At 48.1% G+C, this 14,334-nt stretch overlaps 1 protein-coding gene across 1 annotated transcript in view; it reads left to right on the forward strand.

Moving 5' to 3' along the window:
* SYN3 (synapsin III) overlaps positions 1-14,334 on the forward strand; it is a gene marked incomplete at its 5' end in the record, with an annotated part of 340,756 nt that overhangs the window by 142,649 nt on the left and 183,773 nt on the right. The gene's annotated exons all lie outside the window — the stretch shown is intronic.

Genomic DNA, 14,334 nt, shown 5'->3' on the forward strand with positions numbered 1-14,334 from the left:
ACGGGGCGACTGGGCGACAGGGCGGGGCGCCCCGACCGTTCAGATCCTTATAGGGAATAATGCGGCTGTGGGCACGCGAGTGGGTGGGCTGGGACGCGCCTCCGACCCGCGCAGGCCGAGGGGCCCCCCGATCGGCGCCCCCAGCCCTCTCTCGCCTACCCGGTGGCCACACGTCCACCCTGCCCCTCTGGGCGCCTGGGAGCCAAACCAGCATCCACCCACGCCAGCACCCACCCCTCCACGGGTCGGGAACGGCCCTGATCCTGGGGATCTTGACAGCGCTGGGTGGAGAGGTTCGGTCAAAGGGTGTCTCTCCACCTGGAGAGCGCAGAGGGCAAAGAGGCAGGGAGATGACCCAAGCCCCCACCCTCAACTCTTTACCCTGCCCCTGGTTTCTGCCTTTCCTGATAGGATGCAACCATGTGCCTGACTGTAATAGTTGGTTATTTCGTGGGCTGACAAGGAGTAAATCGTGTAGTCACTCAACACATACGGTTCTAGATGCTGGGGGTGAGCAAAACAAAGTCTTTACTCCTGTGGAACTTGCAGGCAATGCAGCAGTAAATCCGTGAATGCACAGGGTGGTTTGCTTGGGTGACAGCGCTATGAAGAAAGAAAACAGTCATAAGTTAGAAATGATTGGAAAGGGCACTGCTTTCTGCGGGGTAGAAAGAGAAGGCCTCGGGGGCAGGTGACACCCCAGCTGATACGTGAACAAGAAAAATCGCAGTCATGTGGCAGTCTGGGAGGAGAGAATGCCAGGCAGGGGCAAACAGCAGGTGCAAAGGCGCTGAGTTATTTGAAACATAGAAAGTAGAAAGGGCAGGAGGACATGGCAGTCCCACCCAGGGCAGACAGGTATCCATCCTTCAGCAAGGAATTCTGGGGAGAACTGATAAAAACTGGGACAAAACCAGATCCCGGATAAGGCATGGATCCTTGGATCTAGCTGTGATGGAGAACTGCTAATAAGTAATATTGTGACTATTCTGATAATTAAGAAACATCTTGATTCTGCCTTCTGTTCCCCTACCTGGCCTCATGACATCTCACGATACTCCTTCCTTCTACCTGGGAGAGACCTAAGGTACGATTTGCACTTTCCAGATGAGAAAACTGACACTGGAAGGTGGCGGGATTGGCTTGATCTGGGTTCGCTCATTTCCACCTGTCTTTGCAAGGCTCCAGAAGCAGTTAACTCGGTGCAAATAACCCCCTTTGCAGCTGGAAACTTCTCTCTTTCTGCTTTTTGTGTCTGTCTCCCTCTCATTCTCTCCCAGCTCAACCCATTTAGAAGACGTTCTGAATGTGTTGGCTACAAAAATGCTAAAAATTGGGAACAAAATAAGATCTGGGGCTGCTGCTCAGAAATGCAGTTCCAACCTCTTTCTCAGCAATTCCTCCATTTACCCCTTAGAGAAGTGATACGGGAGTGGCCGAAGCGGAAAATCCCACTGGACATGGGATTTCCAAGAGCACTTCTGAAACTCCTTCCTCCTTCAAAACGGGAGTCTGGTTTCCACATGTTTCTGTCTTGTCTCCTTCCCAGCTTGTAAGAATCTTCCCACCTTAACTCTAACTAGCGCCTGATCCATGGAGATTTTTCTTTCTCTCTGTGTTTGCTCCAGCACGCTGCCCGTTATCTCATGAAATGTGGTTGTCGTCTTCCCCCAAGCACACTGGAAACATATTGAGGCCTGAGATATTTGGCCACCCTGTGTTTTAGCCCAAAAAAACATGAAATGGGGTTCAGGAGACGTGGGTGTGGCCAGCAGCCCACTGAGTCTTGAGCGAAAGGCGGTCCGGGACTCCTGCAAGCTCCCGGGTTGAGCGAGGACGTGCTTGGTGGGGTGTGAAAGACACTCTCATCCCTGCTCAGCGACAGTCATGTGGAAGGTTTTATAAACCTTTCCAGACCTAATCCACTTTGGATAAGCATCTCACGTGAGCCAGGCCTTCTCTTATTTCTTTTCATATTAAGGATTGGTCCAAAATGCCAAGGTTTCCTCCAAGGAAAGGCTTGCATAGAATCTGACTAGGAGGCAGATAACCTTTGCTGCACTTAAAGCCACAGGTTCCTTAGAGAAAGCATCTGAAGCATTTGATGCTGACAGCTAGCTAATTATGTAAGCTCAAGAATAATCTGATTGCTTTTCCAGCCGAAAGGTAATGAATTTGCCTCTTGGTTTATTTCCATTTGGTCCCTGTCGTGACTGGTCCATACAGCTCAGGATAGGGAGTTCAGATTCCCATTCACTTGGAGAGTGCCCCCAGTGACTAACCTGAGGGGTCTACCGATGAAAGGGCAGCTCAGTTCTCACCCTGAGGGAGAGAAAGAAACCAGTTCTAGGAATCCCTATAGAGGGGACCCCCTCAGCCAGGCACAAGCCCTCCAGTGGGCGGACCTCACAGCCATCAATCCCAATCTAATGATGTGTAAGAATTGCTTTCTTAAGACCACTTGCTAAGTCAGATGAAGTGAACCTGGGCAAATAGTAAGAATGAAAACATCATTCTTCCACTTTCTCTTGACAACTAAGAACAATGATAGATTTATAAACCTCAGCAGAAGTAAAAAGTTTCAAAATCGATCTGGCTTGTCCTTCAACCTGCCAGTCTGACCCGGTATTCCCTTTCCGGGGAACTTTGCTAGGAAAGCTGAGTCTGTGTGGCACCCACACCAGCATGCTGGGATCTCTGGGAAGTGTCCTATAGATATCGAGAGTTCCTAAAGAGGACATCAGAGACCACCCCCATTTCAGTGGTGGGGAAAAGAGGCATAGGCTGGTGAAGGAATTTGCCCAAATGCTTACAGGAGCCGGATGGCAGAGTCAAGGCTGGGCCCCAGGCCTGATTCCTTCCTTACCTGGGCTCTCTTCCCCACACACTGACCCTCCACGCCCGCAGCTACAGTGCATGACTAAACGCTTGCCCTGTGACGTGGAAACCCTAGTCACCATAGCCCTGGATCTGCAGTTCAGATCTGCATTTCAGGGAGTAGGCAGGTTCATGGCCAAGTGACCTACCACGTGAAGAACCCCACCCTTGCAAAGATTTCCATGATGAAAAATCACCTCTGAGCCAAGCAGAGGGACTCTAGCTCTACTCTGCAAAGGTTTATCTCTTGTTTATTCTTCCCCTTTCTAAATCATCATCTAATGCCTTTTGAAAAGATGCAGCTATATTGCTGCAAAGAGATGTGGGAAAACTTTCTTCCTGCGGTAAAAAAAAAAGGGGGGATAGAGTGAAAAAAAAAAGTGAAAGACCTGAGATTTGTTGCAAAGATTACTGCAAAAGAACAGGGTGGACAAGTCACCTCACCTCTCCAGGCCTCGACTTACATGTTTATTGGATGAGAAGTATACCCCAAGGGTCTCCAAAACCCCCGTTGGCTGCCAAAGTCTAAAGTCTATGGAAGTCTCAAGGGCAAGGTGGATATTTCTGAAGGGAAGATAAATTTTTCCATTTAAACAGGTTTGAGACAAATCAAATGTGCCCAGACTGAAGAGCATCTATCCATCTCTCAATCATCTATCCATCTCTCAAGCATCTATCCATCTCTCAACTGAGTTGATTGAGTTCCTATTCTGCCCTCTCCTCCAAGACTCAGTTTGAAAACATAGATTGTGGTGGCAATGGCATCAGAGAGACTGCGACCTTGTTTCTCATGGAGCCCCATTGTAATTACTTGTTTATCTGCCTCTTTGTCTCAGGACATTAAATCAGTCAGGAAATATTTTTCACTGTTTCCAAAACTTATTTCCAAAATTCATTGAACTCCTACACTGCCTTCAGAGCGCAGTTTAAATGTCACCTCCTTCAGGAAGCCGCCTCTGATTCATTTCCCCAGTCTTCATTATCCCAGGTATCCCCACTGCACCGTGTGCTTCTTTCTTTTACACCATTTAGTCCATTTTATCGTGACTGTTTACCCACCTGTTTCCCTTCCTGGACTGCAAGCCTACTGAAGACACTTTGGGTAACAGATGGATTATTCTAACAACGATACAGTAATAGATAAGTGTAGATTGTATGAGTGGAATTGATTGGCCCCACCCACCCCTTCCAGTACCCAGATGCAGGTGGTAGCTCCTTGGAGAGCTCTCCAAGTCCTATCCCTCTGGCCAGTGCTAGGGGGCACTATAAGCCAGAAAACACCCATCCCCTTAGTCTGCAGTCTCCACCAGTCTCCCTGAGAAGACAGCCAGGAGAGGCACAAGATTCCACTCTAGTCAGTGGGGTGCGGGTGCCTTTGAGTGGGTGAGGCTCACCCCTCCCGTCTGCAATGGCCACAAAGCTCTCCGTCAGCATCCCAGCCTCTCCACCCCCGAGCTGGCCACATGTCAGCCCGAGGAGATTCGCTCTCTCTCGAAGCTAAGCCCTTGTGAATCACAGGGTTGGGGGATCAGGAAGAAGTATGAAGACTCAGAGGGTGCCATGATCCAGCTCTTCCAGAGCAGAGCTGGCATCTGCATCTGGAAATGAAACCTGGAGAAAACACTGACATGTGTCATTTCTCCTGCCTCATGGAGAAACGCCCCTTCTCTTGCCTGCCCCTGCCCCTCTAGATCCCAGCCTCAGTGCCTTCCCCAAACCCTCATCCCATCTGAAAGTCATTACATTTAAAACATCCTTCTCCAAGCAACACCCAGCCCGTGCGCGGGAGCCCTGGCCGGGCCCTCCGTGGCACAATGGGCCTAACTCAGATGGTAGGCCCCGCGCAGGTTCCGTCTGTGTCTGGCACCGGCCGGGAGCAGACACCTTCCCTGGCTTCCATCTGGAGCCAATTTCACAGCAGTAAAATTGCAGGGCGTCTCTTGCCTCTTTTCAGCCCTGCCAGGGCGTGAAGACTCCTTAGTAAAAGTCTCTGGCTGCATTCACCTGAATCCTGGGGTTTTGACGTTTCTTTCCACAGGGAGCTACTCCCAGGGATCTTAAGCCAGAAAACACATGTGCATTATAAGGACTTTTTCTGGGGTGGTGGGAGCTGGGAAACAGTTAATATTCCAGCTCTTGCCTTTCTTTTTTTATGACTGTGTGCTCAGCCGGGGGATTATTTCTGTGAAGGGTACTAGGAGTGGAGGGAAAGCCTCTCCTCCTCGACCCGGTCTTAATGTCTTCCTTATGTCCATGGAGTTCATGCGCTTTTCCTTTGAAAGTGAGCAGCTCCTTTGTGGTCTCTTGGAAGCTTGCAAGCTCAGCTCTGCACAGACGACAGCACAGTGTCTGCGGGCACACTCCTGGCCTGGGAGCGATAGGGCGGACATGCGGTCGGTCTCTCAGACCGGGCTGTTTCTGCCCAGGCCCTCGAGCTGCTCCCGGGACCCAGTGGGGCTGAAAGTGACTTGCCCTGTGCCGTGGGGATGGTCCAAAGAGCATGGGACGCCGACGGCTTCCTCCCTCTTTCGACTTGGCTGCTGATTCTCCAGCTTCTCCCTCTCCGAGTGTCCTCCTCGGTCTCCTGGGCAGCCTCTCCAGGCTCTTCCTGTCATGAAAATGTAGGTGTTCCCCAGTTTTCTGTCCTCGGCTCCGTTCCGTTCCAGCCTCCACGCTCTCGCTGGCTCATCCCACCCTCTGGCCTGCCTCGGGCCACCGCCATGCTCCGTGCGCTGCAATGGGCCCCAAATGCAGCAGCACCCCCGCATTCTGGTCCATATCCAGCCTCCCCTGGGCCATGTGACCTGGAGGTCTCAAGGGCCCCTGAACTCCAAACCTCGTTGTTGCTTCCCCTCAGCCCCCACCCGCTCCCCATCCCAGCTGAAGGAACCCCCACTCACCAAGCCCTGTAGTCTCTCCACTGATCCCTTCTAGCCACCCCCTTCTCCCCATTTCTGCCTCGGCTCAGACCCCCATAGATTCTTCCCTGACAATTTCCACAGCCATGTCGTCACTGTAGCCAGTCTCTATCAAATTCAATATTTGCACTGCTGCTCATGTAAAGTTTTTCGAATCTGAATCTGAAATCATGCTGTCTTTTGCTTAAAATGCTACATTTGTTCTCCAGGGCTTTCTGAACAAAGTCTTATACTCCAAAGGAAGGCATGCCAGGCGCTCTGTGATCTGGGTCTCTGCAGCAACCCACCCCCACCCCAGAGGAGAATCATTTACGTGAACACAATGTGATTGCTGTTATGAAACAGCAGGCCTGTCCTTGCTTATCTCTGCAAACCTATGCCCTTGTTCCCATCTTCCAGCCTTTGATGTCGCAGCTTTTGGTTTCCTGCCTCTGAGGCTTGTTCACACTCACTCTGCCTGGAACTCACCCTCCACCAAGAGCTTTCAGGACTCAGCTAGTGTCACCAGCTCATGATGTTTTCCTGACCCTGCTGCCTCAGCAACACTGATCACCCCTCCCTCCTGCTCCATCATTCCCCACTCACTCACTCCAACACCCACTCGGGGCCTCCCGAGCTCTGTTATCCCTGGGGCTTGATGTGTGTGTCTCTCCGCTAGGCAGCAAGCAGATCCAGGAGCCCCTCTAGTGCCCAGTGCAACATCCGCACCTCGTGGGCACTTATTAAATACTGAAAAACTAGGCTAACCAATGCAAATGACAGGGAGGGAAGGTGAATACCCCCACCGCAGATTCACCATAACATAGGTTCTGGAATTCAGCCTCTTAGGCCCAGAAGCTCCACTAGATTCAGCTCCCACAATTGATGGGTCCCAGGGACACAATGATTCAAAAGAGACCAGCAAGCCAACCCCAATTCCACTGTCTTTGTTTCCAGTGCGCTCTCATTGTCCCATAGGTTAGGCCACTCATGTCAACATGACCTCCATATTTTCCTCCTGAAGTCAGAGAGCTTTGTAGGAAGCTAGCGTCATATCACAAGGCTGCTCTGGTGTGTATGGATGGGGTCAGAACACTGAAGTCATCACAAGAAGGGTCTTTCAGCTGGTCTCCTTCCCACTGAAGCAAAGGCTTTGCCATGCACACAGACACACACGCCCACTGGATTCTGGGCACAGTCTTCATGCTTTTCTGCCCCAGACAGTCTGTTTCTCCCTTCTCTCGCCCAGACTTTTTCTGCCCTGGGAGTTTTCTAATTCTTTTGGTTCTTTATGTCCTAGATTACACTCACCCTCCAATAGTACCTACAGGTCAACTAGTTTGGGTTCTAGAGTCACTGTCACAGGTGGATGAGCACCTACAGCTTCAGTGCTCTCACTTTCCAAAAGTTGGGGGTGGGGCCTTTGTTGCTACACGTCTCTGTTTGCCTCCACTTGAGCATCACCATGAAATTACCATTTCTGTGGAGGAAAGGAACAGGCTGCCTCCTTCTTTTTCCTCCTTCCTTCAAATATCCCCCAGATGTGGATGGAGTATCCGCTACTGCTTGCTAGACATGGAGGATCTAACAGCCAAGCACAGAACTGCCCTCAAGGTGTTCCCAATCTAGTGGATGGTAAAGACACATGGGAACAACAGTGGGTGGTGGGTCAGCCAGCCTGGGGGTGGGGAGGTGTTTGGGAACCCATAGTACAGTAAGACAGAGATCAGAACTAGGAGAGAACTGTGGGTCACCAAACCCACCCTCTCATTCTCAGACATGGAAAAAGGCCCAGAGAGGTGGCCCTGCCTCTTTCACCTGTCATTTTATATGACTTTTATGTGGGCACATAGGATTATTGGCAATGACAAGACAAAGAATCAGACTCCTTAACCTACTCATCTTTCCATCATCCCAGGCTTCTCTAACTCAGCCCTGGGCCCATGAGAGGTAGATAGTAAGTAAGTGTTTCCTGGCCTCTAACATTCATCAGCCACGGCAGCGTAAGGTGAATAAGATTTCTCAGACAAGGAGAAGGGAGGAAAACTCACACTAGTTGAGTATCAATTACATACAAGCCACTTTCAATACCCTATTTCCTTCACTCCATACAACCCTAAATAATAGATATCATGTATGCCCATTTTGCAGCAAAAAAATAGAAATGGAAAGTTTTATTCTGTGGCCAATGTCTTGTGGGCAAGGAAGGGGTGGGGCTGTGATCAAATCCAGAGGTCTCTTTCTAAACCAGCCATCTTTCTGGAACCTGCAAAATCTCTGTGCCCAAAGGTTCATGGGGGCATTTAAAGTATTTGGCATTTTCTTTTCATCATCTGGGTGCCCACTGAGTGTTCAGAACTTCTGATCTTTGTGTGATGCAACCAAAAAGAGAGAGGCACAGGTACCTTCCTGTCAAGGCTGGTGAGGGAGCTTTATCATCAGGCGAGGGAGCTGCAGCTCTTGTTCTGCCTGGTTCACAGGGGGGAGAAGGCAGGAGACTTTCTGGGGGTGTGGGTGTGCCTTTCCTTACTCAGAATTTGGATAGATGCCACAGGAAAATTACATTTGTATTACAAAGGGCCCCAAATCCAGAGGCAAGTTGATAGAATACTGATCAGTACATTTTAACAGCTATTGAATATGACTTCATTTCCTCCTGAAATTCCAAGCATGAGCTTGAAGCAGTGTACCAGGTTTTCATCCAAGTTCTAGCATAGACAATAGCTGGGTGACCTTAAGTAAATCAATGAATTCTCTTTATTCAAATATAAAAGCAGGGGGTTGGATTTTATAATCTTTCAAAACTTGCCACTGAATATTCTGGAAGGCAGACAGACAAGAAGGTTAGGGACAGGCCTTTGATGTCAGTAAACCTGAGTTTTGATCCTCCTTCACTTCTTTACTGTGACCTTGAACCAGTCCCTCAATTTCTCAGAGCCTCAGCTGTCTAATGGTGAAAAGGAGGGTCAAACAAGGTTTGATGATAAGTGATTAAGGCACACGGCCCAGATCTGTGTCAATTCATATTGAGAATGTTTAGGTACCAGGGTGTGGCTCTGCAGGTATAGCAATGAATGAGACCAGCACCTGCTCTCAGGTAGCCTGTAGTCTGATACTTGTGTTTATTAAGAGGGAGCAAATCTCATATCCCCTATGACCATGTAAGCAATACCCAATGAAGGAATGGGTAGTGGGGGGTAGGAAGGAGGCAAAGTAAAAGACTTAACAATAATAGCTTATCCTTCAGTGTGCCTAAGGATGCCAAACATTCCCCTCGGCACTTAGCATGTATTAGTTCATACTAATCCTTACTGCAGAAGCTGTGAGCTGGGTGGGATTAACCTCACCATCCCTTATTTCTCCAGATATGGAAACAAAGATACAGAGAGGTTATGGAACATGGTCGAGACTGCAAGACGATGCTGCTGCAGGGATGCTTGGATTTGAGGTTCAGTAGCTTGGTTGAAGTTGTACTGTTAATAGAAGGTGGATTCAAAATTGGAAGTTCAGCCTCCAGTTCTGTGCTCCTTACCACCTCTGGACTCTCTAGTGATCAGCTGAAAACGTTTTGCAAACACTAAATGCTATTACAGTCCTGTGACTTTTGACTTTAATTATTTCATATCTAGGCTCTTGAGGTTATTTCCAGCTCTAGTAACTATATGATGGAGATATTTTGTCCTGAAATGCTGCCTGCTGCACGCTCTTCCCAACCCTGCATTCAGTGACATCACTTTGAAACTTAAAATTGGCCATTCTGGGAGCATTTACACCACAGTAATTGGTAAAGCTACAACTCAGGGCTTTTGCCCTGGAGAGCTTGTTGTTAAATATTTACCAGCATAATACTGACCTTTCCTAACTGCACAATCTTAGACAAATGGCCTTTCTCTGCCTTAGTTTTTCCATCTGTAAAATAGGGAGAGCATTGTGAGGAATCAACAAGATGATACATGGAAAAGATTTAGCAGAGTACCTGGCACAGAGTCAGTCATCAGTGAATGGTCAGACAATTTTATTATTATTACAGGCACATGTTTTTATATAGGCTTATTATTATTATCTCCTGCAAATAGCCTTTCTTCCACCCAAGCTGGATTCCCCCATTCAAACATTACCTCTGACTTGACCTTTATCACACTATGTTGGGATTGTCAATTTCCATGTCATTTCCTCCTCTTTAGAAAGTGAGCTCATTGACCATTGAGCTTTCTGAGACTTCAGCACAGGGCCTGATAACCAATAGATCCTCAATAAACTACTAGATTAGATTATTAGTGAAAAAAGAGTTCAGAAGCTACTGAAAAATGAGAATTAGGAAACTTTGAGGTTTCTCTAATCCCATTACAAACTTTTCAGAAATTCTCCACTTTCAAGCATTGCTGGAATATTGTGTTGAGGGCTCGTGCCTTGGAAGTACCTGACTATAAGGGCATTTTGGAATTTCAGGAACTAAGCCCCTGACTTGGTGCCCAGTCAGACCCACCACACACAGCACCCTGGTTCATAACAAAGTCTCAGTGTGTTTGATATGGAACATGTCAGGAAGGAATATGACCAACAACTTTCCAAACTGCTTGAAGGTAACTGGAAATGCCTCTGCCTCAAGTATTTAAGAAAAAAAGACCTTGATGTCACATCAACAAACTCCAAAGAGATCGTGCATACCTGGAGTGCTTTTCACGGCCTCAGAGCCAGCGACTGGTTGCTGATTTCAGGGGGAAAGGAGGGGAAAGGCTGAAGGCATGTAAAAAAAAAATCATTTTTTGTCTGTTGTTCCTTTGTATGAACTGGTTGCTGGCTTATGAAACGCCCAGTAATTAAAATGGCTGGAATGCTTTGCATTTTTACAGCAACGTGAAGGCGGCTTGAAGGCCTCGAGCCGGAGCCAGCTGGAGGGGGGCCCAGCGATCCTACCCTGGCTGCCCCTAGGCCTGGCAGAGGTGGCTGGTATCTGCTTTGGGGTACAGAGGAGGGGGAGAGCAAAAAGGGGGGAAATCAAGGGCTCAGGAGTCACTCCTACTGTCCTCCCCTTCCCTAGCAGGTACATCCAGGTACATAGCCTCTGGAATGAAGAGATACACGGACCACCCACCTCCTGAAAGTCTGTCATGATTAGTGGTTATGCCTGGGAATGATAAACAATGGTAAAGTCATCTTTTATTAAATATCTACCCTGTGACAGGTCCTGTATTAATGATGTTACATATAAGATCAGATTTCAAGACTAGAAATCACAGTCCTGCTCAAAATTCTTTGTGGATCCTTAAGCATCTAGAATGGTCCTAAATACTTCACCATGTTCACAACTTGCTGGCTTACTCTCCATTCTTTCTCCAAGCCAAGCTCAGCCCCCACTCCAGGACTATTCCACCTCCTCCCTTGACCTTCCCCAGGTCTGGCCATGGCCTCATTTTTGTTACTCAGCAATGGATCTGCTACCCAATGTGCTCAGCTGTTCATACCATGAAATCAGGTTTTGAGAATAGAAAGAAAACCTTATTGCAAATTGATTGGCAAGGAGGTAGGCGATAAACTCAAATCTGCCTTTCCATTAAGAAAGTGAATGTGGTCATGCAGGGCTTGGGAGGCTGGGCCTGGGAACAAAGAATTTGAATGTTAGTGGTGAAGGAGTGGACTAAGGGTAAATGAGTGTGGACTTGGCTGTTCGTACATGATGGGCAGTTCATCCATGAAGAAGCATGAAGAGGCTTTTCTTTAGATGGCTGCAGTTTTGAATTTATGTTGGTGGCCCCTTGCCTCTGGGTAGATCCCGCCTCTGCATTCGTGTCTCCCAATTCCAGCAGGCTTGGAGCTCTGTTCAGGGTTAGTCCATAAGCCTCCAGGTTCTGCTGTGTCTGCAAGTCTCAGAGAAAATTTTAGAGATGTTCTATTTTTCTGTTGTGCTTTAAAAGAGTCTGAAAACAATTAACCACCTAGCCTTGGTTATGATTTTATGGATGAGGAGACTGAGGTTCAGAGAAGCAAGTTCCTTTTCCTCAAGAATGTAGAGAAGTTAAGAGGGGCACTCTGACTGCACCTGGTACCAAAACTCCATCCAGAATCACAGGGTCCACCTCTTACTGCTTACAAGGAAGAAAATGGCCAGTTCACTTTCAGAAAAGAGCACTGCGTGAGATGTTAGAAGGCACAGTCCCAACTCTCGCTGTCCCTCTGAGTCTGGGTGTCTCAGTGTACCCCTCCATAACACAGAGTGGTTCTGGATGGCCCTTCCCATGCCTTGCTGCCATAACATGTGAGTTCACCTAGCCTTCTTCTTCTTCTGCCTCCTTGTTGGGGGAGAATGCTAACACAAAGAGAGAAGAGAATTAAAAAGAGAATTAGGAAAGATGGCTGCAGGTATCACCCATGTCAGATGGTCACACCTCAACCCAGGGAGTGTATCTGTCATGGAGGGGGGCATGGAAGGGGAGGGGACTCCTCTACCTCACCACATCCAGTGCACAGTTGGGCCTTGGACACTATTCTTGAATGAACAGGAACATTGACTCTCTTGCACCAATTAGCAAAGCATTGACATTATTTTATGGCCACACCTAAAATAATGTGTGTGTACACTGTGCCTGCTGTGGCATGCTGTTCTATTCCAGGACTGTTTGAAGCAGGCCACTACCTATTGGAGCTTTTTCAAAGAAGGGTGGCTGGGGAGGGCTCCCATCACCATGCTTAGTTGGCTGTGTTAATTGTGTATAGCCGTGTGACAATATTACCACATGGTGGTTTTATACAACACACATGTAGTTGCTGCTGTGGGTCAGAAGTCCAGGCATAGCTTAGCCCGGTCCTCTGTGAGGCTGCCATCAAGATGCTGGCCAGGGCTGCAGTTTCATCTGGAACTCGACTGAAGAAGAATCTACTCCCCTGCTCACATGACCACCGGAGACACTCAGTGCTCTATAGACTCCACATCTTGCTGGCCAAGGGGCTGGCATCCATCTTTATTTCCATGTTACAAGCCTTTCCATTGCCAGCTCACTCTATGCTTCTTCAGAGCAAGCTGGGAAGTCTCCTCCCAAGACAGGCATAGCAGGCTTATGTAATGTGACCTCATTCACATAATCACTTCTACCCCATCACCTTTGCCATATCCTATTGGTCAAAGCATTATAGGCTCTGCCTACCCTCAAGGGGAGGGGATTGTGCAAGGATATAAATATGGGAGTAGAAAGGTAATCGGTGCCACTTGGCTCACCTTCCAAACAATGATCAAAATGTTGAAAGCCCTAAAAATTGTAGAACATGGACAACAGCTAAAAGCTTTTGAAAAGTTAATCTGGGTCCTCCCCGGTGGCGCAGAGGGTTGAGAGCAGTGCTGTGAAGCTGTCCACACCCTCAGCAGCGTGGGTTTGATTCCCAGCCAGCCAGGGAGAAACCCACATGGCACTGCAGACCTCTCTTGTCTCGCCTGCTGCTCCCCTCAGCAGTGTATTTAGGTCCTTCTGCCTGTTCTGCTCCCCGCTCTGTCTCTGGTGAATCCTCTCACCCTCCCGCGCTTCTGGCCTGTACTCCAGCTATTGTAAAAATAAAAAATAAAACTTAAAAAAAAAAAAAGTTAACCCGGAAGAGAGGATAAGAAGAAGAAGAAGAAGAAGAAATAGTTATTTTGCCTTAACTGAGGTCTTTTCACATACTGGTTCACTTAACCCTCATACTACCCTATAAAGTAGACACTATTATCAACCCATCTCTCAGATAAAGGAACCCAAGCACCTACTTCAAGTAACATGCCAAAGTGCACAGCTATGGAGCAGTCATGCAGGCACTGATTCAGTAGAGCTGAATCAGGCACTTTGCTTCCAGAGTTCGTGCCTAACAAGGACAGTCAGTCGTGAGAAGCAAAGGATGCTTTTCCTCCAAGGAATACTGGGATTGAAGGATAAAAGCTACTAGGTCATAAATTTGGGCCTTATAATTTTGAAGAGCAAGTAAATCTGAGTCCTGGTGAAGTTCAAGCTCCTCATCATGGAGTGGGGGGATTTGAGTAGAAGGCTGCCCATATATATCTCAGAAGTGGTATGGAGGGTACCCCCATATTATAAAGAATGGTGGGTGAGACATCCTTAAAGTTCTTTTTAATCAGACTATTAAAAAAATTTGCTGTGATCTCAAGGTCTTTGTTTGATTTAGGCAACATTTTTTTTTTAATTTTATCTTTTTTTTTTTTAAGATTTATTTATTTATTTATACAAGCACTGGGTACAGTCAGAAGCACGGGAGGGTGAGAGAATTCACCAGAGCCAGAGCGGGGAGCAGAGCAGGCAGAAGGACCGAAGGACACTGCTGAGGGGAGCAGCGGGCGGCAGGAGAGGTCTGCGCTCCATGCAGGACCCTCCTCCAGTGGCCGAGGAGCAGCCGGGGATCGAACCGGTGCTGCAGAGGCTGCGGGCAGCTTCGCAACCCAGCGCTCAACTGCCGCACCACCGGGGAGGCCCCTAGGCAACATTTTTTTAATGCAATCCACAACCTTTCAGAAAAATTCAGTATGCCAACTGCTGATGAATCGAAGTCCAAATTGCCGGGGCATAATTAAGATGTTGCC

The sequence above is a fragment of the Talpa europaea genome (genome assembly GCF_964194135.1).
Source record: "Talpa europaea genome assembly, chromosome: 15".
Lineage (NCBI taxonomy): Eukaryota > Metazoa > Chordata > Mammalia > Eulipotyphla > Talpidae > Talpa > Talpa europaea.